The sequence below is a fragment of the Callithrix jacchus genome, chromosome 7 (assembly GCF_049354715.1).
Source record: "Callithrix jacchus isolate 240 chromosome 7, calJac240_pri, whole genome shotgun sequence".
Classification (NCBI taxonomy): domain Eukaryota; kingdom Metazoa; phylum Chordata; class Mammalia; order Primates; family Cebidae; genus Callithrix; species Callithrix jacchus.
In genome coordinates, this window is record NC_133508.1 from 21,033,496 (window position 1) to 21,059,154 (window position 25,659).

Consider the following 25,659-nt stretch of genomic DNA (forward strand, 5'->3'; position numbering starts at 1 on the left):
CTAGACAGCACCATTTATGAAGAACAGGCTGTTGCCAGACATTGAACCTGTAGGCACCTTGATTTTGGACTTCTCAGCCTCCTGAACTGTGAGCAACAAATTCCTGTTGTTTATAAATTACCCAGTCTTGGTTATTCTGTTAGAGCAGCAGAGATAGACTAAGACAGTCACTTGGTAACATACACGTGTGTAGTACTGTAAACTACATTACTTACACATCCTGCAGCTTTAACAATCCATATCTTTCTTCTTCAATAAGCTATAACTTCCAGGAGAGTAGATAATGTTTCATTCACCCACAGCATCCTCAGGCCTAGCATGATAACCAGTAAGAAATCACAGATCTAATGAAGTTGTTGATTAATCTGAATAAGCAGAGAGCAGTGTATTAACCATTGAGGGTGCCAGGATCTAGACACCCTCTCAGGCAATACAACATCTAGCTCAGCACGCAGGACATATAAACACAAACATAAAACAGTATCAGAATAAAATAAAGAATAATAAAATTTACCATAAAAGCTACACCTTCAGTGAAATCTACAAGGTCTTAGAGGCATAAAGACAGTGGTTTGGGATGGCCGAGAAGGGTGTGTCTGCTTGTTTGTTTGTTTCAGAAAGGGGATAACCAGAGGACTGGAGCAACTTAGTGGAAAGGGTGCCTTCTTGGTCTTCTTGCCAAGGGAGATGGTAGGTAGCAAAGTAAAGAGGTGCCTGCATAATGGATTTGAGTAACATATCTGTATATTTTCATTTTATTCTATCAGATACCTAGCGCAATAAGGAATTCTCTCTCTCTTCCTTCCTGCTTTTCTTTCTTCCCCTTTTCTCCTCTCCTGTCTTCTCTCCTCCCCTCCTTCCCTTTCCTCTCCCCTCCTCACCTTTCTTCTCCTCTCCCCTCTTCCCCTTTCCTCTCCCCTCCTCTTCCTTCCATTTTACTGTTCTCCTTTCATTTTCTTTCTTTTCCTTTTAATATTTTATAGCAGATGTAGTAAAAGTAACCTTCAGAAACACTCAGCATGATAATATGTATAGGTAAAAAACAGGATGGAAAGAAATAAAATTTGTAGTTATCTATCTGATAGAATTAGGGGGACTGTAACCATGAGAAAGATGGAACAAGGACAAGACCAACAGGAACCTATGCCCAGCTTGGTAGAGAGGCAGAAGGAGTAGGGACTGTCTTAGGGACTTCCAGCTTTTGAAGGGGGGTGAAGATTACTAGGCATATGTTAAAAGACAGAGAGAAAGCCAATGAGGGTGGCGATGTTGAATTTGAAGGGACAGCGGCACAGCCCAGCTACAAGAAATCACGCATGGATGGGTGTGATCTTGAAGCTTGGTTTGTGGCATGCAGTGCTCAAGGATTTGGTTTGAAAGACAACTGTATACAGATGTTTTGCTTCCCTGGAGAACTTATAGAAGAGAGTCTTTAGTTAGAAAAGAAAAATATTCATGTACTGACTTTACTTATAAACATAAAGGACAATAATAAAAATAGTAAATTTGCTCACAGAGTTCCAAAAAGTGATACTGACCTTTTTGGTTCAAAATTTGTATACCCTATCAGTGACTTCCAATCTTCATAAAACTATGAAATATTAGTATAGTTCAATATTTTGACATTATTAGTGCTAATCTTAGATATTAAAGACAAAACATCAATGAGGAAACACGAATTAATGTTTAATTAAACAGTTGATTAATGTTTAAACCAACCAGATCTTTAAGGTTCATCTAACAGTGCAATAAATGCCCAAGTTTCAGATCACCATTTTCTCTCAAACAAAAGTTTCTTACTAGATGTGAACTTTTATAGCAATGAACAGCCCTGAACAAAAAGAAAAGCTGGCTTGGCTTTTAGAATTGAAGATCTGAGTGTGCAGGATGCTGGCCAAAGTAGCTGCAAAGAAAGTGTCTGCACTATAAAAACAGTTCTGCAGCTTTTTCCAATGGTGCTGCCTCTGAGTCATCTACGATGCACAGTGCTGGATTACTCAGTGTTATTGGGTAGGTTTTTAGTTGGATGCCTCAGAGATCCTTCAAGAAATTAACAGATAGTCTGCAGTGATAGGGCCAGCTATGAAATGGTTCCAACTTTTATTGCTGAAATGTTGACCCTTTTGTGAATGTGCCAGTGGCAGTGACAAGACTGCAGGTTGAAACCAGTCTGACGATCCCCACGTCATCAGGCTCCCATCTGACTTTAGTATATTGGCACTGAACACCGACGCCAGCCTCTGTCCAGCACAGGAAGCCCTCCTGACACTTGGCAGGAGGTGTTGGGAGCCATATTGAGAAAGCCAGGAGTCTGACCAGATGGTAACTCTCCCTTGAACTTCTTTAGAGATTTATTTTCTCTATGAAGCAGAGGGAATTGGGCAAGTCCGCCAAGCACATGGCCTTTTTCTGTACTTTCATCAAATGAGGAAGCTCTGGCTAGTCTTTTGGAAGCCGAAGACTTGGCAGGATAGCAATCTTGGCAAAGCCACACAGCTCACAGACTACCAGGGGGCCCTTCAGATCACAAAGCAATCCTTGAAGTTTGCAAAGTTCCTAGAGGAGGGGTGTGGGGACAGGGCAGACACCTAAAGGCATTCTGGAAATATGACCAGCTCTGCCAAGAGAGAGGGTGAAATGGACTATATTTAATGAGTCTTTCCAATGGAAAACTTATTTTGCAAATGTTTAAATGCATGAATGTTGATTGGGCATTACGGAATACCAGCCAGGCATCGATTCCCACACTTTTCCCAGAATGTGCCCAGACCTCCTAGGTTTTCACAGTGAGGTTGGCCAACTTTTATTTTCATTTACTATTATTATTATTTCCATCTATTCTTTTTTTCATACTTAGAAACTTTATTTTTTATTATGTTTTAAGATCTGTGGTCCATGTGCAGAAGCTGCAGGTTTGTTACATAGTTATACACGTGCCATGGTGGTTTTGCTGCATCCATCATGCCATCATCTACATCAGGTGTATTCTTTTAAGGAAAGGATAGCAAGAGCACTAAAGGGTCCTATGTTCCTACTCCTCAACCTTCAAGCGACTTTGTTTTTAAACAGTTTAATGGAGATATAACTCATATACTGTGCAGTTTGCACATTTAAAAAGCACAAAGATGGTTTTTTGATATATTGCATCATTATTCAAATTGCAGTAAGACCTTTGAAATGTTATTTTCCATTTTGACTATTTTAAAATATACAATTCAGTGGCATTAATTATATTCACAGTGTTGTGCAACCATCACCATTATTTCCGAAGTTTCATCAACCTCAAAAGAAACTCTGTAACTATTAAGCAGTAACTCCCTATTCCCTCTTCCCACATGTCCCTGGTATCCTTTCATGTACTATTTAGCTCTATGAATTTGCCTATTGTGGGTACTTCATGTAAGTGGAATCATACAATATTTTATTTGTCATTTCATGTCTGACTTACTTCACTTAACGTAATGTTTTCTGGGTTCATCTGTGTTGTAGCATGTGCCAGAACTTTATTCATTTTTATGGCTGAATAATACTTTATTGCATGTGTATGCCCCATTTGTTCATCCCTTCATTGAGTGTTGGATATTTGGGTTGTTTCCATGTTTTGCGGAAACCTTTTGGCTACTGTGCTCAATTGACTTTCGTATGCCTTTCAAAGAAGAGAACGTGTGCCTGGGTGCACTTTGCAATCAGCTGCACATGCATTCTGAATGCCTTGAAATTGTAAATGCTCTAAGCAGAAGCATCCCCTGATAGGCCTTTCAGTGCCCAGCATCAATAAAGACTGGCTGGCAAGAAATGCATATAAATAAAATAAAGGGAGACTCACTTAACGCTTTCACTAACATAATCTATGTGAGAAAAGGTTATGTGGTTTTCCTAAGTATAAATCATGCCTGACTAATTGAATAGATTTCTTTGAGATGATACATATTTATGTGGAAAAACAGACACTGAGATTATGGCTGGTTTAAGCTTCCAAAATGTCTTGGAGGAAGTTTTATACCAAGGCTATTATGTTTTAATTAAATCACCATAGGATTGGAAATAGGAGGTAAACAGGTAAAACTGTTTTACCATTATAGAAAACTGACATTCCAGTCAATGAATATTTATGATGTGCTTAGTTAGGAATTATGGAAGATATGAGATAAGGCATACTCCCTGCCCTCCCCTAAATCCATCTCCCAAAGGGAAAGGAAGCACAAATAATAAAATAAAATGTGTAGGGCATGAGGGGTCAGATCTTTACAAGAAACAAATGTAAACAGTGGGTTTCCTTAGAGACTGGACTCTAATACCAGTTCTATTTTAAATATATTTTGAGTAACGTGGTGGAGAGCATCTAGAGGAACACTCCAAGCTTACACAGGCCAATAAATCCTTCAAGGAAGGAAACTACAGATGAAATCATGCTTTGTGAATGAACAACAATAACAAAAATGATTAAAACATTTCATTGAGCATTGAAAAGGCTAGAGAACTAATACAAATAGTACAATCCATCCTAGAGAATGGGTTTAAACATAGCTATTATATTTCCATAAAATACGACCAAGATTACATACTTAAATACATTTTCCCTGCATCACAATTGTTGTGAAGGGCTCATATGACTTTTTAAAAATGGAGTAAGATAATAATATGATGGATATTTGGGAACAAGCCAGAATAATATCTCCTAACCAAATCATCATTTTAGAACAGTCATATTTAGAATATACATTGAATTAGATGTTGAATGTTTAGAATTATGGGATTATAGAATGGATATAATCCTGCAGTCTCACAAGTTCACAAAGTTCACTGGCATATTGAGAAATATCAACTTTTTGAGAATTTTTTTAAAGGAAAACAAATTCTACCTTCATATTCTATGTAGACATGAACAATACTATGAAACAACTATAAAAAATTTTTGGTTAAAATATATTTTAAAAATTTCACATGAAAAATCTAAAAAACACATTTAAATTAACTGGAGGAAGATCAAAAGCAATAGTTTAGCTTTTATCAAATGTTATTCTCAACTTACAAGTTATTACCAGGTGGTAAAGCATGAGGTACCTAATTGTGGAAAGCTAGTGTGAAATAATGTGAAAATGTCATTCAACTAAAAGCGAACTTAAAACATATCAGAGCACTCAAACAATGCCAAACGTGTAAAGTTTAGCAGATACCATACTCATTGAGCCAAATTAACCATGGGTCTATTTATGTACAAGCTCTCCCTCCTTTTTCTCCTTCTTTCTTGCTTCTTTCCTTCTTTTCCTCCCTCCCTTCCTTCCCTCCTTCTTCCTCAGACAGGGTAAGGCTCTGGAGTGTAGTGGTGTGACCATGGCTCACTGTACCCTCAAATTTCTGGGCTCAAGCTATCACCCTGCCTCAGCCTCCTCAGTAGCTAGGAACACAAGCACATGCCACATTGTCTGGCTAATTAAAAAAAAATGTAGAGATGGAGGTCTCATTATGTTGCCCAGGATGGTCTTGAACTTCTGGGCTCAAGTGATCCTCCTGCCAGCCTTTCCTTCTTTTTCTCTTAAATAACAAAGATCTAAGAATCATTTTGTAATGGATAAAGCATAACTGGCCTGGAAAAAGTCCAGAGAAGGACCAGTAAAATGATTAGAGCAGTGGAGGGGGTATCCGTGAAGACAAATGTAAAAGTTGTGAAATTTATTTGCAAAAGTAAAGACAGAGTGAGACTATTTTCTATGTTATTTGAATTGTAAAAGCAGAAACTAGGGAGAGGTATGCTGGCTTATCACATTTTGGAATACTAGAATGAAGAGGAAATCTTTTCAGTCATTAGTGAGGAAAGTTTTAAGATAAGTATTTGGGATAGAACTTCATAGTGCAAGGTGGACTAGTTGCTATAGAATTTAAACATGAAGACAAAAAAATTGAAATAAACTCACAAATTGACAAGTTCATGATGTTAGAAGAAGACAGTTAGTAGATTTTAGGATTTTCCTTACCTTTAAAGGAGGTGCTCATGCTGTCAAGCATATCTTTCAGCAATACCTCTCCTGGTAGTCATATCTTAGAGCACTAAAGCAGGACAGTAAGTATGACCTACTCTTGTGATTCTTATGGTGACATGTTTAAGGCCAACTCCAGAGGGGAGACCTGACTGCAGTTTAGGTTGTCATTTTTAAGTTAAAGAGAAATTAAGCAGAATACATACTGGAAAGCTTTTTCCTCTAATGCCTTGCACTCCACCTGACACTAGATTTCCAATGGCTCTACAGAAAGCTACTAAACAACGTGCTTCTTAAACATTAACTCCAAAGGAACACATAAGAAAATCTACCCATTTTGGAGAGAAAAACAACGAGGAGAATATTCTTGAAATCACAGAGAGCCTCAAAATATGTACGTGACATTATCAGACTCTTAAATGCTAGAAAAGAAGTATTTTTTTTTTTGCTGAAAAAGAAACCATTGATGAATCTTTTTGTATTTATTAAAACATCACTCTCAAAATAATAATATTTATACAATTCTTTCATAATTTGGCTTGTCTGTAAAATGAATTAGACTGTAGATCTCACCATTTCTAATTTCTTTTCTTTAATTTTCAAAATTAAAGCTAAATCCAAGTTGAAGAAGTGCATTCTCAGTAAAGCTTGGTTCATTTGTAGTGACTATTGTTTCTGACAAAAACAGATTAAGGAAAAGATCAGTTTATACAGAATTTATATCAGGATTCAACTGGTTTCTTGAAAGCCTCAATTACCTCATCTAAAACAATTCCCCTGTTTTACAAGCCAGAATTGTATATGGCTAATAAATTAGATTAGTAAAATGCAGGTAATTCTTTACTATCAGGAAGTTACCTTTCATTCTACAATGGTGCACTGGAGCAAGAAGGATAAATAGAAGACTCCAGCAACTTAGGAATAAAATAATGATGGATTGAATTTACTTCAGAAATGATTGCCTTTTATCTGCTTAGGAACAGATGCACTAGGTACCTCCAATTATGTAACTAGGATCAAAATTCATTCTTCCCTCTGGTAAGAAAATTCTAAAGTAAAATCCATGGCTCCCTTCTCTAGTTGAAACTTTCAGATATGTCTGGAAAGAATGCATTTGTTATACAAATAAGTATATGGATAAAAAATATGCTTCCTTGAAGTGTTATATCAGATAGTACCACCACGAGATCTATCATTCAGTAGTTTAACATCTGAATCAGATGGGCACACTTGCCTGCTCACAGGCAAATACTGAAGTGATAGAAAAGCTACAATAACATGGGAAAAGAGTCCCATTTCTTCTCCCATGCCTGGTACATACAGAAGTTGATATGCAAATTACGTGTCCTTTGGAGGAGTCTATAAAAGAACGATGGACTTAGTTTAAGCTGTATCCATTGAAGAGCAAAAATTGTGGTGAAAATTTATTATTTTAAAATAAAATCCTCAAGATGTTCTTGAAAAGCTAGAAATAAACTGGTACCTCTGCATGGCTTGCTAGGTCCTTTCCTTTTTCATCTGAATGTGCTGGCATTGGATGGACCAATAAGTACATTCTTAAATTGGACTTGCTTCTGAGAATTCTTCCTATGCACAATCACAATTTCTTGTTTTCTCTTACACAAGTTTAACTATTTAAACAGATTTAGTTTTGCTAACAAATTGTAGCTTTCATTATCTTTTTAAATTGTTTGTTTAACCCTACACAGAATCTACCCTTTGATTTGCCTGAATTTTTGTCTTTTGAATCAAGAAGTTGATTAAGCCAAAATTTCATGTGCATGCAAATACCCAATGATCTTGGTAACAAGTAAATTCTGATTCAGAGGTCTGGTGTAAGGCTTGAAGTTATGCATTTCTAACAAACTCCCAGGACATGCTGAGGCTGGTGTGGTCTGAGGACCACACTTTGAGTAGCACAGTTAACCAACTATCATTTAACCCATAAATGAAGACACCCAAGTGTTATGATTACATGATAACATAACACTTGGGTGTCTTCTGGAGATATTTGGAGAATGCCACTGAAAGTCTACATTTTATCCTCTAAAAAAAAATGTCACATTTCTACTCAGAAACTGCTTTTATCTTTGCCTATATTAGCCAAGTAAGGTCACCCAAATGTAGAGAAACACCTTCAATGAAAGAAAAATTACTTTTTGTTTCAATAAACTTTGAACATAAAGAGCAAAAGTTGTTTCCTACTTTCAAGAACTTCTTACCAAAAGGAATGACAATCACTATACTTTGAAAAGGTCAAGAGATTTACCTTGGGTTTCCATAGCTGCAGAGTTCCGTCACTTTTCTGTGGAAGGTTGAGCTGCTTGGACTTTGAAATGAAATAGCTACTAGGGCAGAGATTTATCTCAAGCGTTGCAGTCTTTCACTGGTAATTTTCTAGCTAGAAAGGATGTGAAATGCTAGCTGGCTTTTTAGTAATATTGCTACAGTCTATCGAAGTGTTCCAACACATTTTTTTTTTTTGAGACCAAGTTTCGCTTATGTTGTCCAGGCTGGAGTGCAATGGCTCGATGTCGGCTCACCGCAACACCTGCCTCCCCAGTTCAAACAATTCTCCTGCCTCAGCGTCCTGAGTAGCTGTGATTACAGGCATGTGCCACCATGCCCAACTAATTTTGTATTTTTAGTAGAGATGGGGTTTCTCCATGTTGGTCAGGCTGAACTTGAACTCCCTACCTCGGGTGATCCACCCACCTCAGCCTCCCAAAGTGCTGGAACTGAAGGCATGAGCCACCATGCCCAGCCTAACAAACTCTTAAGAAGGAGAAATTATGACATAGACTGTAATACATAAGAAAATATATTAACAACGTAAATTGAAATATAATTTGTATAATTTAACAAAATAAACAAGTTTCTCTACTATAATAAATTATAGATTTCTCAAAAATGATATATATTCATTAGAATGCCAAGCAAGGAAAGCATTTTAAGTAGAAAACATATAGGAACTAGAAAATATACAGAAAATAGGTAAGGGAGAATTGAAGAAACATCAGGCATAACATGAAAGATAATAACTGTATTAAATGTTAAAACTTCATATGTTCTTATATTCAAATTCACAAATTCTGTGGATATAATTTCTTTTGTATTAGAATTCCAAAACTCTATGCTTAGTGAACAGACTATGGAAAGATGGAAATTGATAGCTAGACAAAGCTAAAGTTGGCAAAGCAGTTAAACACATATTAATACTGATTTCACAGAATCTATTCAAAATTAGCAGTAAATGCATTATCTACAGATATTAAAATATCCTATTTTAATTAAGAAAGGATCTCTTTAGGAAAACATTAATTTGTATGATTTCATACTGTAATCGCCTTTATTATGGTTTATTAATCAGGAGCCACTAAAGGCAAATGACATTATGTATTTGTTCATATTGAACAATAGAGGTGAATGGATTCAACAAATGTTGGTGACAAATAACATTCAGTAATATAGAAATTTTAAAATAAACAAATGGGATCTAATTAAACTAATGAGTTTCTGCACAGCAAAAGAAACTATCAGAGTGAATAGACAACTACAGAATGGGAGAAAATTTTTGCAATCTATCCATCTGACAAAGGTCTAATATTGAAAATCGACAAAGAACTTAAATTTACAAGAAAATAAATAACCCCATTAAAAAGTGAGCAAATGACATGAACAGATACTTCTCAAAAGAAAACATTTATGTGGCCAGTAAACATATAAAAAGAAAGCTCAATACCGCTGATCACTAGAGAAACACAAATCAAAACCACAGTGAGATACCATCTCACACCAGTAAGAAAGGTAATTATTAAAAAGTCAAGAAATAGCAGATGCTGGCAAGGCTGTAAGGAAATAGAAACGCTTTTACCCTGCTGGTGGCGATGTAAGTCAGTTCAACCTTTGTGGAAGACAGTGTGGTGATTCCTTAAAGACCTAGAACCAGAAATACCATTTGACTCAGCAATCCCATTACTGGTTATATACCCAAAGGAATATAAATCATTCTATTATTAAAACACATGCAAATGTATGTCCATTTCATCACTATTCACAATAGCAATGGCATGGAATCAACCCAATGCCTATCAATGATAGACTGGATAAAGAAAATGTAGTCCATATACACCATGGAATACTGTACAACCATAAAAAGGAAAAGATCATGTCCTCTGCAGGGATGTGATGGAGCTGGAAGATACTGTCCTCAGCAAATTAAGGCAGGTACAGAAAATCAAACACCACATTGCTCTCAATTGTAAGTGGGAGCTGAACAATGAGAACACACAGACACAGGAGGGGAACAAGATACACTGGGGCCTGCCGGTGGGGTGGGGGATGCACAGGAGAAGGGACAGCATCAGGATAAATAGCTAATGCATGTGGGGCTTAATACCTAAGTGATGGATTGATAGGTGCAGCAAACCACCACGGCACACATTTACTTATGTAGCAAACCTGCACGTCCCGCACATGTATCCTGAAAGTCAAAATAAAATAAAAAGAAACATGCAAATATCCAGCCCCAAATCTAAAAAAAAAAATCAGCAGCTGAATTTTCAGGATTGTCAGCAAGTGGGCCTTCACCAGACAGTAAATCTTAAGCGATCTCTGTGGATAGAGAAAGTCCCATTGCAACGTAATGATGCTGCCAGTAGTATAAAAGGAAAGATAGAAGAAAAATTATCACTTGCACAGTAATAGAAAAGAAGGGTTAAATATGGTAATAGAGGTGGTGGAGGTAATCCCAAAGAGAGTACTAACTGGTTACAAAGACAGAATCAGTGCCTCAACGCTTGCTCAGATCCCCAGGATATACTTATTTCTAGTAATACTTGACAGTGACTGTGCAAAGGAAAAGCCCTAAATACAGTGAATCCTTTAAAAGTTCCCTTAGTCAGCCAGTGGTGGTGGCTCACGCCTGTAATGCCAGCACTGTGGGAGGCCAAGGTGGGTAGATCACAAGGTCAGGAGTTTGAGACCAGCCTCACCAACATGGTGAAACCCTGTCTCTACTAAAAAATACAAAAATTAGCTGGGCATGGTGGCATGCTCTTATAATGCCAGCTAGTCTAGAGGCTGAGGCAGAACAATCACTGGAACCCAGAAGGCAGAGGTTGCAGTGAGCCTAGATCGCACCACTGCACTCCAACCTGGGCGACACAGCAAGACTCTGTCTCCAAAAAAAAAAAAAAGTTCCCTTAGTCATCTTAGGTAACAGCATATTGGCAACATTATGCTTAACACCTTCAGATACATCTCTCAAAAAGTTCTGAGAACTCACGTTTGTTTTAGCCTTGGTATGACAGCATCAGCCTGGCTGATGTTATTCCAAGATTCCATTTGTTGGAAATGTAGAGTTACTCATAGCTATGGCTATTAGAAGGAAGATAATTTGTCATTTGACCAATAAGGTTTTACTAAAGTTAAAAGGGGCCTTCAAAGCTCCGAGATGAAATTCAGCTAAAAGGGATATTTGCCGAAAGCTAACCACTAAATCTTCGCTTCGGCAGGATGTTTAAAATCTTTTCACTGGGTTGTATTATCCGATACTGCCACTCACCTTGCTATGCCCACGGACCATGGTAAGACTGCAAAGCCTTATTTAGGTTTATTTCGGTTCAGTGACCTATAATTCCTCTAGGCTCCCTTTTCTTTGGCCCTTTCCCCAGGATCAGATCTGTTTAAAAGGAAACATCCTAAAGTTAACTTGATTGTGGTACAAGTTTGATATTCATACCTTGATTTAAGAAAGGCATCCTCTTGTTGACTTCATTTCTCTCTTCTATCTCACATCCACTGCTTTATTCCTCCACTGGCCTCCTCTGAACCCCACATGTCTTTCTGCCTCTGCTTTTCTTATTTCAGTACTATAAAACATGCCATTTAAAAGAGGATTTTTTCAATGCTTCATTTACACTGAGGGCCAAAGAAACCAAGATACATGCACCCACATACATGCGTGAAACTTTTTAGGAACATATCTTTCTTCCTGTGCTCCTTTAGGCTTTCATCTTTTTAGCTACTTATTAGAGGTTTTTTTGGTTTGGGGTTTTTTTGAGTTGGAGTCTTACCCTGTTGACCAGGCTGGAGTGCAGTGGCATGAGCTCAGCTAACAGCAACTTCTACCTCTGGGGTTCAAGCGATTCTTGTGTCTCAGCCTTTCCAGTTGCTGGGATTACAAGTACCTGCCACTAAGCCTGGCCTATTTTTTGTATTTTTTAGTAGCGACAGGGTTTCACCATGTTGGCGAGGCTGGTCTCAAAATCCTGACCTCAGGTGATCCCCTGGCCTGGGCCTCCCAAAGTGCTGGGATTACAGGCATGAGCCATCATGCCCAGTCTGCTTATTAGTTTTTAAGCAGTGAGAGAGAAATCAATTTCCCTTTGAGGCTACCCCCGGCCATGCTACGTACTGAATATTTATGCCCTGTCCCCCCAATTCATATGTTGAAATTTAATCACCAATGTAATGGGGCTCTGGGGAGGCAATTAGATCATAAAAGTGGAGATCTCACAAATGGGATTAGTGCCCTAATAAATCAGACTCCAGAGAGCTCCCTCTGCCATGTGAGGACACAGTGAAGAAACAGCTGACTAGGAACCAGGAAGTGGGCCTTTACCAGACACTAAATCTTCCAGCAGCACCTTCACCTTGGATTTTCTAGCCCCCAGAACTGTGAAGAAGAAATTTCTGTTGTTTATAAGCCACCCAATCTATGGCATTATGTTACAGCAGCCCAGACTGACCCAGATTCCTCAGTTTGTTTATTTATTAATGTTAAAAAGTTTATTGGGTGCTGTGCTTGGAGCACTGTGCTAAAAGCTGGAGGTATAGAGTGAGACAGCACAGTCCTTGCTTTGAAAAGACTCACAGAATAATAGAGAAAGCCAGTATTTCTTCAATATTGGCTTTAGAATTAAGATAGAAAAGTTTATAGATCTCTTCATTCAGTTATTCGTTCATACATGAGCCACTCATTCATTCATTTGTATATGATGAACAGGAACTATAACATCTCTGCTCTTGGGAGTTGGGCATTAAACAGAGTGCCCATGTGTGACTGGGTATAGTGGCTCATTACTGTAATCCCAGCACTTTAGGAGGTTGAGGTGGGAGGACTGCTTGAGGCCAGGAGTTTGAGACTAGCCTGGGCAACATAGTGAGACCCATTTTTACAAAACAAAGGTAAAAATACTAGCCAGGCTCCGTAGTTCACACCTATAATCCCAGCTACTCAGAAGGCTGAGGCAGTAGGATTCCTCGAGCTCAGGGGATCCAAGCTGCAGTGAGCTATGATCATAACACTTCACTCCAGCCTAGGCAGTAAAGCAAGACCCAGTCTCAAGGGAAAAAAAAAAAAGGAGCATCCATATATGCTCATGCATGCACGCATGCACACACACACACACACACACACACACACCAGGGACAGAGTTTGTGCAGATATTGACTCAACGAGAGTTTTAATTCTAAAGGATATGTTTTATTTTGCCATCACACACACAGTCCACAAGATTTGTGAGTGCTGCTTCACGCTATGCTGTGAATGTGCCCCTGACCTAGGGCTTAATAGAAGTCTTGTAGTTTTAGTTTAAAATTCTTTTTTAGTGAATGTTTTACTGACTGTAGCTCCACCTGAATCTCATTATGCAAGCAAACAGGGCGGTCTTTGAAAAAGGCATCCTGCAGTGTCAACAACGTCCGTGGGGGCTTAAAACTTCCACATTTATCTACGTATAAGAGACCTATGGTTGTGCTCCATATAGGGTTACAGGGACAATGTAAGTGAAGAGAAATCTTGGACTGAGATATTTCTTGACATAAATAGCCTAGCAGCGTAACATTATGGAGGAAATTCGTTAGTATAATCTCACATTGATGGGCAGATATTTCTGACTCTTGTCAAGTTTAAAAATTCCTCAGCTCTTTGAAACAAGTGAATAATGCCTAAAAAGTTGTCGTGATTGGCTTGAGGAAGGCAAGAAGGAGCTTTCAGAATTCATTAGTAGAACTATGAAAACCTCAGGCACCTTCAAACTGAGTTGCAAATATTCTAGAAAAGGATGCATGTGCGTGTGTTTATATTTCAGTGGAGCAACAAAAGAAAACATGTAAGAGTTTGTAACTTATTATGCCTGTAGAAATGGAAAGAAGACAATTGAATCACAAGGATCAGAAAAAAACATCTTTAAAAGAGAGTTAATTAAAATCATGGCACGTTATTTTGTAAATAATAGTAAATGGATTGTAAGTTGATAAGGGAGACAAAAGACTTAGAATAGCCAACATAATATTTCAACACAATATTTAAGAATAACAACAAAGCCACAGGACTGACACTACCCAACTCCAAGACTTGGTATAAAACGAGAGTAATCAAGACTATGCAGTATTGGCAAAAAATAGACAAATCAGTGAAACAGAATAGAAAGCCCAGAAATATACCCAGATGAATACAGTCAACTAAGCTTTGGCAGGGGAGAAAAGGAAATTCAACGGAGAAAGGATCATCTTTACAGGAAATAGTGCTGACACAACTTGGCGCCTACATGCAAAAAAAGATGAATATAGACATGACTTTTTACCTTCCAAAAAATTAAACCAAAACAGATCATAGATCTAAGTGTAAAGTTTAAAACTATAAAACTACTGGAAGAAAACAGAAAATCTAGCTGACCTGACTTTAGTTATGTTTTTTTAGGTACAACACCAAGAGCAATATCCATAAAAGAATAAAGTAATAAGTAAGACTTCACTATAAGTAAGCATTTCTGCTTTATGTAAAACATAATTAAGAGAAGACATGTCACAAAATATACCATATGAAGGATTTGTATTCAAAATATACAAAGAACTCTTAAAATTCAACAGTAAGATAACCAGGAATTCAGTTTTATTTATTTATTTATTTTTCCTTCCAATTTTTAAGTTCAGGGAATATGTGTACAGGTTTATTATATGATTAAGTTGCATGTCGTTATGGTTTGGTATAAAAATTACCCAGGTAGGGCCAGGCGTGGTGGTTTATAAGGAAGATAAAAGACTTAGAATAGCTTGTCATCCCAGCACTTTGGGAGGCTGAGGCGAGTGTATCATGAGGTCAAGAGATTGAGACCATCCTGGTCAACATGGTGAAACCCCATTCCTACTAAAAGTACAAAAAATTAGCTGGGCACGGTGGTGAGTGACTGTAATCCCAGCTACTCAGGAGGCTGAGGCAGGAGAATTGCCTGAACCCAGGAGGCAGAGGTTGCGGTGAGCCGAGATCACACCATTGCACTCCAGCCTGGGTAGCAAGAGCGAAACTCTGTCTCAAAAATAATTAATTAATAAACAAACAAACAAACAAACAAATAAATAAATAAATAAATAAATTGCCCAGGTAATAAGCATAGTGCCTGAGAGGTAGTTTTCCACCTCTCCACCTTCCACCCTCAAGTAGGACCTCATGCCTGCTGTTCCCTTCTTTATGTTGAGAACATGCAATACTTGGTTTTCTCTTCATGTGTTAATTCCCTTAGGATAATGGCCTCCAGCTGCATCCTTGTTGTTGCACAGGACATGATCTCATTCTTTTTTATGGCTACATAGTGTTTCATGGTGTATACGTACCACATTTCCTTTATCCAGTCCACTGTTGAGGGCCATTTTGGTTGATTCCATGTCTCTTCTATTGTGAACAGTGCTGCAATAAATACATGATGTATGTGTCTTTTTGGTAGAATGGTTTATATTCCTTTGGGTACATACACAGTAATGGGATTGCTGAGTCAAAGGGTAAATTCTGTTTTAAGTTCTTAGAGAAACCTCAAAACTACTAACGAATTACTTTAGACACAGTGGCTAAACTAACTTCCACTCCCACTAGCAGAGGATAAGCACTTCTTTTCTCCATAACTTCACCAGCATCGTGTATTTTTCTTCAGTTTTTAATAACAGCCATTCTAACTGATGTGAGACGGTATTTTATTGTGGTTTTGATTTGCCTTCCTCTAATGAGTAGTGATTCTGAGCCCTTTTTTTCATATGCTTGTTGGTTTCTTTTGAGAGGTGTCTGGTCATATCCTTTGCCCATTTTTTTTTCTGTTTTCTTTTTCCTTTGCCCATTTTTTAATGAGATTTTTTGTTATTTGCTTGTTAAGTTTCTTGTAGATCCTGGATATTAGACCTTTGTCAGATGCATAGTTTGTAAATATGTTCTCCCTTTCTGTAGACTGTCTGTTTACTCTGTTGACAGTGTCTTTTGCTGCAGAAGCTCCTTAGCCTAATTAAGTCCCACATGTCAATTTTTGTTTCTGTCACAGTGGCTTTTGGAGTCTTCATCGTGAAGTCTTTGCCAGGACCTATGTCCAGAAGGCTTCCTAGGGTTTTCTTTGTCTACAGTTTTTATAGTTTTAGGTTTGACACTTAAGTTTTTAATTCATCTTGAGTTTTGTACATGGTGAGAAGAAAAGGTATAATTTCAATCTACTGCATATGGCTAGCCAGTTATCCCAGCACCATTTATTGAATAGGGAGTCTTTTCCAAATTGCTTTTTCTTGTGGGTTTTGTTGAATATCAGATGATTGTAGATATGCAGCTCTAATTCTGGGTTCTCTATGCTGTTCCATTGGACCATGTATCTGTTTTTGTACCAATACCGTGCTGTTCTGGTAACTATAACCTTGTAGAATGATTTGAAGTCGAATAGTGTGATACCTCTGGCTTTGTTCTTTTTGCTTAAGATTGCTTGGCTATTGGGGCTTTTGTTTTTTTGGCTCCACGTGAATTTTAGAATAGTTTTTTTTTTTTTAATTCTGCAAAAAATGTTGGTAGTTTGATAGGAATAGCATAGAATCTATAAGTTGCTTTGCAGAGTATAGTGATTTTAACTATTGATTTTTCGAACCTATGAGCATGGAATGTTTTTCCATTTGCTTGTGTCACTCCTAATTTATTTCAGTAGTGTTTTGTAATTCTCATTTTAGACATTGTTTACCTCCCTGGTTAGCTGCATTCCTGGGTATTTTATTCTTTTTGTGGCCATTGTGAATGGCATTGCATTCTTAGTTTGGCTCTCAGCTTTGCTGTTACTGGTGTACAGAAATAATTTTTTTGATTTTGTACATGAAACTTTTCCAAAGTTGTTTATCAGTTCTAGAAACCTTTGGGTAGAGTGTTTAAGGTTTTCTAGGTATAGAATGATATCATCTGCAAGTGAGCTAGTTTGACTTCCTCTCTTCCTATTTGGAGGGCTTTCATTTCTTTCTCTTGCCTTGCTGTCCAGAATTATGTTGAACAGTAGTAATAAAAGTAGACATCATTGTCTTTTTCTGGTTCTCAAGGGGAATGCCCCCAGCTCTTGCCTAGTCAGTATAATGTTGGCTGTGGGTCTGTCATAGATGGCTGTTATTATTTTGAGGTATGTTCCTTCAATGTTTAGTTTATTGAGGTTTTTAACATGAGTTTTATTGAAAGTCTTTTCTCTGTCAATTGATAAGATCACATGATTTTTGCTTTTGCTTCTGTTTCTTATGAATTGCATTTATTGATTTGCATACATTGTACCAGCCTTGCATTGCAGGAATAAAGACTACTTGACTGTGGTGGATCAACTTTTTGGTGAGCTGCTGGATTAAATTTTGCTAGCATTTTGATGGGGATTTTTGCATCTACATTTACCTGGGATATTTCCTGAAATTTTCTTTTTTTTTTTTTGTTTCTCTGCCAGGTTGGCATCAGAATGATGCTGGTCTCCTGAATTAGAGAAAGGGAGGAGTTCCTTGTCCTCTGTTTTTTGGAATAGTTGCAGCAGGATTGGAACAAGCTCTTTTTTTATGTCTGTAGAATTTTCCTATAAACTCATTTCCTAAATATAAGAAATTTATAGGAAAATTTCCTATAAATTTTCCTATAAACCCAGCAGGTTTTTAATTACTCTTTCACTTGAGAACTCATTGCTGTTCTTTTCAGGGTGTCAATTTTTTCCTGGTTTAATTTGGGGAGCTTGTATGTTTACAGGAATTTATCCATTTCTTCTAGATTTTCTAGTTTGTGTGCACATAGGTGTTTGTAGTAGTTCCTAGGGTTTTTTTTCAATCTCTGTGGGGCCACTGCTAATATTCTTTTGTCCTTTACACTTGTGTTTATTTGGATTTTCTCTCTGTTTTTGTTCATTAGTCCAGCTAGCAGTCCATCAATTGTACGTATTGTTTCAAAGAACCAACTTTTAGTTTCACTGATTTTTTTTGGTATTGTTTTACATCTTTATTTCATTCAGTTCAAATCTGATTTTGGTTATTTATTTTCTTCTACTAGCTTGGGGGTTTGTTTGATCTTGTTTTTCTAGGTCCTCTAGGTGTGGTGTTAGGTTGTTAATTTGGAAGCTTTCTAACTTTTTCATGTGGATGTTTAGCACTGTAAGTTTTTATCTTAACACTGCTTTAGCTGTGTCCCAGAGATTCTGGTTTATTGTATCTTTGTTTTCATTAATTTCTAAGAATGTCTTGATTTCTGCCTTAATTTCATTGTTTACCCAAATGTCATTCAGGAGCAGATTGTTGGTTGATTTCCATGGAATCATATGGTTTTGAGAGTTCTTCTTGGTAGCAATTTGTATTTCTACTGTGCTGTTGTCCAAGACTGTGGTTGATATGATTTCATTTTTTTAAAATTTGCTATGAATTGTTTTATGGCCAAACATGTGGTTGATTTTAGAGTATGTGCCATGTGAATATTAGAAGAATGAAGATTCTGTTGTTGTTGGGTGGACTGTTCTGTGGATGTCTGTTAGGTCCATTTGGTTGAGTGTCAATTTTAGATCTCAAATATCTTGTTCGTTTTCTGCCTTGATGATATGTATAATATCGTCAATGGGCGTTGAATCTCCCACTATTATTGTATGGTTATCTAAGTCTCTTTGTAGGTCTCTAAGAACTTCTTTTATAAATCTGGATGTTCCAGTGTTGGGTACATGTACAGTTATGATAGTTAAGCCTTTGAGTTGAACATTTTACCCTTATGTAACAGCCTTCTTTGTCCTTTTTGATATTGGTTGGTTTAAAGTCTGGTCTGAAATAAGAGTACTAACCCCTGCTCTCTCTTTTTTCCATTTGCTTACTAGATCTTCGTCCACTCTTTCACTTTGAGCCTATAGGTATCATTGTATGTGAGATGTGTCTTTGAAGACAGCAAACAGTTGGGCCTTGGTTCTTTATCCAGCTTTCCGCTCTGTGCCTTTTAAGTGGGATGTTTAGCACATTTATGTTTAAGGTTAATATTGATTTGTGCAAATTTGATCCTGACATGATGTTGTTAGCTGGTTGTTATATAGACTTAATTGTGTCAGTCTTTTATCATGTCAATGGTCTGTGTACTTAAGTGTGTTGTTGTGGTGTCCTGTAACAGTCTTTCATTTCCATCTTTAGCAGTCCCATAGGATGTCTCTTAAGGCATGTCAGGTGGTAATGAATTCTGTTAGCATTTGCTTGCCTGAAAAGGATTTTGTTTCTCTTGTGCTTATGAAGCTCAGCTTGGCTGATCTGAAATATTTGGTAGGAATTTCTTTTCTTCTTTAAAAATGCTCCAATCTATTCTTGCTTGTAAGATTTCTGCTGAAAGTTCTGCTGTAAGGTCAATATTCAAATTCAGGGAATTCAGAGAACACTTGCAAGGTACTATACAAAATGACCATCCCATTCCAAGTGTTCTCTGAATTTCCTGAATTTGAATATTAACTTCTCTAACAAGATTGGAGGAGTTTTTATGTACAATATCCTCAGATATGTTTTCCAAGTTGCCTGCTCTCTCTCCCTCTCTTTCAAGAATGCCAATGAGTTGTAGGTTTATTCTCTTTATATAATCCCATATTTCTCCAAGTTTTTTCCTTTTTTTTCTTTATTTTTGTCTAAGCTGACTGAAAGAACCAGTCTTTGAGCTCTGAGATTCTTTCCTCAGTTTGTTCTGTTATGCTGTTAATACTTAGGATTGTATTATAAAGTTCTTGTAATGAGTTTTTCATCAGATCAGTTTGGTTATCTCAATATGGCTATTTCATCTTTCAGCTCTTGTATAATTTCACTTGATTGCTAAGATTCCTGGATTGGGTTTTAACTTTCTCCTGAATCTCTATGATCTTCATTATTATCTAGATTGTGAATTCTGTTTCAGCCATTTTAGTGTGGATAAGAACCATTGCTGGTGATCTTGTGCAGTCATTAGGAAGTAGGAAGACACTCTGGCTTTTAGAGTTGCCAAAGTTCTTGTGCTGTTCCTTTCTGATCTGTGTGGACTGATGTTCTTTAAATCTTTGAAGCTACTGTCCTTTGGACAGGGTTCTTTGCTTTTATACTCTTTGATGCCATTGAGGGATTTACTATGGTGTAATGTGGATTTAGTCAACTAGCTTTATTTCTGGATGATTTCAGAGGACCACGGCTCAGCTCAGCACTTCTGGGCTGTGTGCTCTAACCCTCTGGTGCTAGGACCAGGCCCATGGCTTTTTTCTGTGGCCCCTTGAGGTTAAGCACCTGCTGTGATGGAGTTGCCTAAGTGTTCTTGGTCCACTGCCAACCAGCCTAATGGGAGATGTACCACAAGCACTTCATTGGGGGTAGTGGCCATGGGGTCTGTGCTCACAAGTGCATGGCAGTGGCAGCAGGACTCAGGTTCTGCATGCATGATGCATGTGTCCCAACACTGGTGGGGCAGTGGCATCCATGTGCTCACCCATGCTGGCAAAGCAGTTGAGGGGAGGCTGTGGGCAAGTGAACACTGGCAAACCAGTGGGAGGAGGCTGCAGGCAGGTGTGCACTGGTAGGAGCCCATATGCCAAAGCTGGCTGGTGGTTAGACAAAGTCTGCAAGCAAAAGAGCTATGGCAGTGGCCACGGTCAAGTACCCTGGTTGAGCATCTGAGGCTGTGCTGCAAGCACTTGCAGCCAGGCAGGGACCCTGGAAAAAGCCAGCAGATAATGGAGCACTCAGATCAGACTGACCCCATCCCAATTGCAAGATAGCCCTTTTCTGTTCAGGTCTGACACTCAACAAATGCCAAAGCTACCTACATGAGTGTTGCAAGCCTTGGAAGATGTGCCCCACTGCTAGCATCCCTGTGTCAAACCCTCTGGGTTCTGTGCAGACCAGAGTCTTGTCCCTGCTACCTCTTCAAGCAACTCTCCCTTCCAGCTCAAATGGGGGCCACTGGGTCTCCTGCAGCTAGGATTCTGGAGGTCTGTGGTGAGAGTGGGCCATTTCACACCTATATAACTCACTCTTCCCCAAAAGACACTTGGGGCCGGGAACAAATCCTGGTGCTTGACAACCCTATGCAGGGATCCCAGCTTCCTTCTCTTTCAGCCAAGGGTCTGAGTCCTCTCACCATTCAGTCTCAAAGTCTACCTTCTGAAGATCTGCTGAGAGTCTGCTGATCTTCTTGATCTGGTCTCTCAGTGGGAGAAGCTCTTTCCAGCTACATCAAGTCAGCCACATTGGCTCCTCTCCCCATTCTAATTTTAAAATGAGTTAAAGATCTGAATAGACATTTTACCAAAGAAGATATACAGATGACAAATAAACATATGAAAAGATGTTTAATATCATATATCATTGAAGCATTGTATATTAGAACATTGCAATACCACTATGCACCCATTAGACTGACTAAAATTCAAAATATTGACATAATCAAATGCTAGCAAAAATATGAGGCAACAGGAATCTTCATTCATTGCTGGTGAGGATTCATAATGGCACAGCCACTTCACAAGATAACCTGGCAGGAGGGAGGGAATAAATGAGAATTCACTGTAGTATTTACTCAATTTTTTGTAAACTAAAAACTGTTCTAAGAAATAAAGTGTACTTTTTTTAAAAAGAGGCAATACAAAACTATTCCTGAAACAAAAATCACATTATACACAAAATAAAAAGAAAAACATGGAAGGAAAGTCTTACCCTTTAGAAGAAATTACAGGATAAGAAATTAAAAGTGACATAAAATTGCTAACAGAATTTAAATATCTGTCAATAAGACAATGACTATTAAATGGAAAAACAGGCACAGTGAAAGCAAGATAGAAAGTTCAGGAACATCTAATTCCAAGTTACTTTCTTATGCAATCCCATCAGGACCTCAAAACTACATGATTGTGCTATATATTCTAAAAATTTATTTGTCTCTTTTGACATATGTAGCATTTATATTCAACTCTAATTGATATTATAGTAATTAGAAGTCCAGGATATTGGCCAGCCTACTCTAATTTCTCAGGGAATCATCATCATTATTTTTTAATCGTTGTATGCTGCAACAGTAAAATAACAGATTCATGATTGCATGTTGTAGCAATTCCTGACATCTCCATGGTATTTGAATAAATGTCATATTTTTTGCTATATGGCCAATTGGGAAATGAAAAAGAGAATGATGAATTGCACACAATGATCTAAAGACTCAATAATGAACAGCTATTTATGGATATTGACAAATGGCACAGTATTTAGGCAGCCAGATACACTCCTAATGAATGAGTGTTACACCACAGAGGAAAATTGGTTTGGTCTTACATGCCAAAGAATGCTATAGTCAGTATTCTATATTTGGAGGGTTCCTTGGGTGTTAGGAGCTATGATTTAGGGGAGTATTAGCCTAGTGGCAACAAAAAGCTCTTTGTTTGAAGGTCTGATTGCTACTTATTCATTAAGTATGATGAGGTCTTTTCTAAGATGGATTTTCTTCTCAGTTGAATTGTGGATGGTACAAATTGATTCTTAGTTAAAACTGGTATGAAATTTGCCATCTTTGAGACCACCTTCCTGTTTGAAAACAGCAGAGGCAGCAAACTCAAGTATGTCATGCTAGCCATTTTACTGCCTGGTCTTTCTGTGCTTAGAAGCTTTCATTCTACCATGCGGTAGGCAAGATAAAATGTTATCCTGTTGCTGAGCCTGCGGGACACAGATATTCTGCCACAGTTCCGCTGAGTAGTCAGTGTTATTCGATGTGAAAATCTTCATCTGCTCGTCTTGAAATAATTCTTCAAAATCACCTTGACTTGTTCTCTTTCTCTCCCAGTTTCTGAGAAAATATATACTGTAAATTTCTTTCTCGTCAGAATAAGAATCAGGGAAATACAAAGAAAACACCAATGAGATGCCATATTTTATCTATAGGATTGGCAAAACATTATATTCTTCCAGCATCAAGAGTTGGTGAGGATGTTGACAGGATTAAAAGTTAGTATAAAACGTTACTAGGGATGGCCAGTTGTGAATAAAACCCCTTTGGTCTCTTCCAGAGCACACAGTTTTAAGTGGAAAGTGAATGCTGAGCTAGTGACTGCCTACATTTCCAGCCTTTCTTCAAGTTAAGTGTGGCCTTGAAACCATAGTTTCCTAGGTCATCGCACACAAAAAATGCCGTATACCCATTAACAGTCATTTCTCATGTTTATCTTCCTCCTTCCAGGCAAACACTGATCTACTTTCTGTCTCTATAGGTTTGCCTATTCTGGCCATTTCTTACAAATTGATTCATATGTGTGATCTTTTGTGACTGGCCTCTTTCCATCAGCATAATGTCTTCGAAGTTCATCCATGTCATCACATGCATCAATAATTTATTCCTTTGTTAGTACTGAATAATATTCTATTGCATACATATACCTACCATGTTGTATTTAATATGGACATTTGGGTTGTTTCCAATTTTCAGTTGTTATGGCTAATGCTGCTATATGCATTTACAAGTTTTTGTGCAGATATTTATTTTCATTTCTCTTGGGTATCTACCTAGGAGTGGAATTGTTGGGTCATATAGCAACTCTATGTTTAACATTTCAAAGAACTACCAAATTTGCTTTCTAAAGTTCCTGCAACATTTCACATTCTACCAGCAATGTAAGAGAGATTTCATTTCTCTATATCGTTGTCAACAGTTGGTATTTTTTGTCTTTTGATTATAGCCATACTAATCAGTATAAACTGGTATCATATTATGGTTTTAATTTGCATTTTTCTAATGAGTAATGTTGAGTTTCATTACATGTGTTTATTAGCCATTTTTATATCTTCTTAGATAAATATTCAGATTCTTTGCCCATTTTTTATTGCACTTTTTTCATTATTGTCTGACTTTCTATATATTCAAAATACAAATCTGTTATCAGATATGTACTTTGCAAATATTTTCTCCCATTCTGAGTTGTCTTTTCACATTCTTGATGGTATCATTTGCAACACAAAATTGCTTAATTTTTATGAAGTCCACACTTACTTTTATTAGAATTTATCTTTATCATTAAGATAAATGAATAGCATCATAATGAACATCAGGCTTGTATCATATAATTGACCAAGAAATAGATGAGTTTGGTAAGAATGACAATTTTGATTAACAGTAAAGAAATACTTTCCAGGATAAATTCACTATAGAGAAAAATTTTGGAACAGCTCCTATAACTATCTGGTATAGTCATTTTTCAGTTACTCTTCTGAGAATTCAACAAAGCAATAAAAACTTCTCTGGCCATTATAACGTGAAGCACTTACTGAATTTTTCCGTTCAGAATTACCTTTACAAAGGGGAACTCTCAGATTACTTAACATCTGTTAATTAAAGATATTGTAATATTGTGATGTCAATAGTGCAGTGCCTTACGCTTGTTTGTTCTTCTTCCTTCTAAAAATCTTGAGATTAAAAAGAAAGAAAGCTAAGATTTACTAAGCTCATAATATGGGCCAGGCATTTTACTACATGGAAAAGTAATTCATAATACAGTCATAGAGGAGAAGTTCTGCAGCCACAAAATATAGCCCTCCTTTGTTTTATAGTTTCTGTAACAGAAAAGTGAAATATTCATTTAGTGTGTCTTAAAGTATTAAATGCCTACTGTGTGCCAATTATTTTACCAGGCATTACAATGGAAAATGTGATCTATTTATCCTCAAGGGGATTGTAGTTTGAGAAGGATGAGGAGAAAGATGTAAACCACTAAATATAATAGTGTTACAGGAACAGAGTATTTATAGGGTACAGGGGATGAACAAAAGACAACAATATTTATTTGTGAATATCAAGGTGCTTAATGTACATTGTTCCATTTTAAAACACACAGCAGCCTTGTAAATCAGGTATTTCCATCTCCACTACACAAATGAGGAACGTTAACATAAAAAAGATCAGAAAAACTAAAAAGTAACATAATAGAAAGTCAAAGCAAGGTTCCCCGCTTGCAAAAGTGTGTTCAGTCTGTCACGTAGACTCTTAAACACTCACTACGCTTATCCTGTTAGTGAAGCTAATGATACAGTGGCAAGAAAATTGTGGCTCTGAGAGTGTATCATTCTGTGAGCTCATCAGTGTGCACTGTCTATTGATTATTAATGTATTCTCAATACAACTCTTCCTCTTCATATTTAGATCTATCCTAATGCACTGGCAGATTATAATAGCTATTAGAAATGTGTAATAGCTCCTGATAATCCTTATTAAACATAGGATTTTAAAGCATTTATTTTTATCTTTCAATGTTAAGCCTTGTGGCAAATTGAATCATTGTTTGCAATTATTTTTGCCTCCCCTTCTTTACACCTTATACATCTGCAACCCTTACCACTTGCCCTTTTAATTCCATTTACTCAAGTGGGCAAAGTTTAGTGCCTCAACACTGGGTTTGACAATTATCTTGCTTTGAAC

General features: G+C 37.3%; 1 protein-coding gene and 1 long non-coding RNA gene across 8 annotated transcripts in view; one reads left to right on the forward strand and one right to left on the reverse strand.

Annotated features, from left to right (window-relative positions):
• The window catches only part of LOC103794118 (uncharacterized), a 124,727-nt gene that overhangs the window by 90,383 nt on the left and 8,685 nt on the right, over positions 1-25,659 (forward strand). The window lies entirely within an intron of this gene.
• NEBL (nebulette) overlaps positions 9,307-25,659 on the reverse strand; it is a 695,182-nt gene continuing 678,829 nt past the window's right edge. For 4 of the 6 annotated variants that reach the window (XR_001913033.4, XR_001913030.4, XR_001913034.4 and 1 more), the window contains one exon: positions 21,539-21,735. The gene's annotated coding sequence lies outside the window, so the exon portion shown is untranslated. Of the gene's footprint in view, positions 9,918-11,544; positions 11,662-21,538; positions 21,736-25,659 lie in introns of those variants that run through there. The other 2 variants (XR_013519570.1, XR_013519569.1) reach the window with 1 other exon arrangement.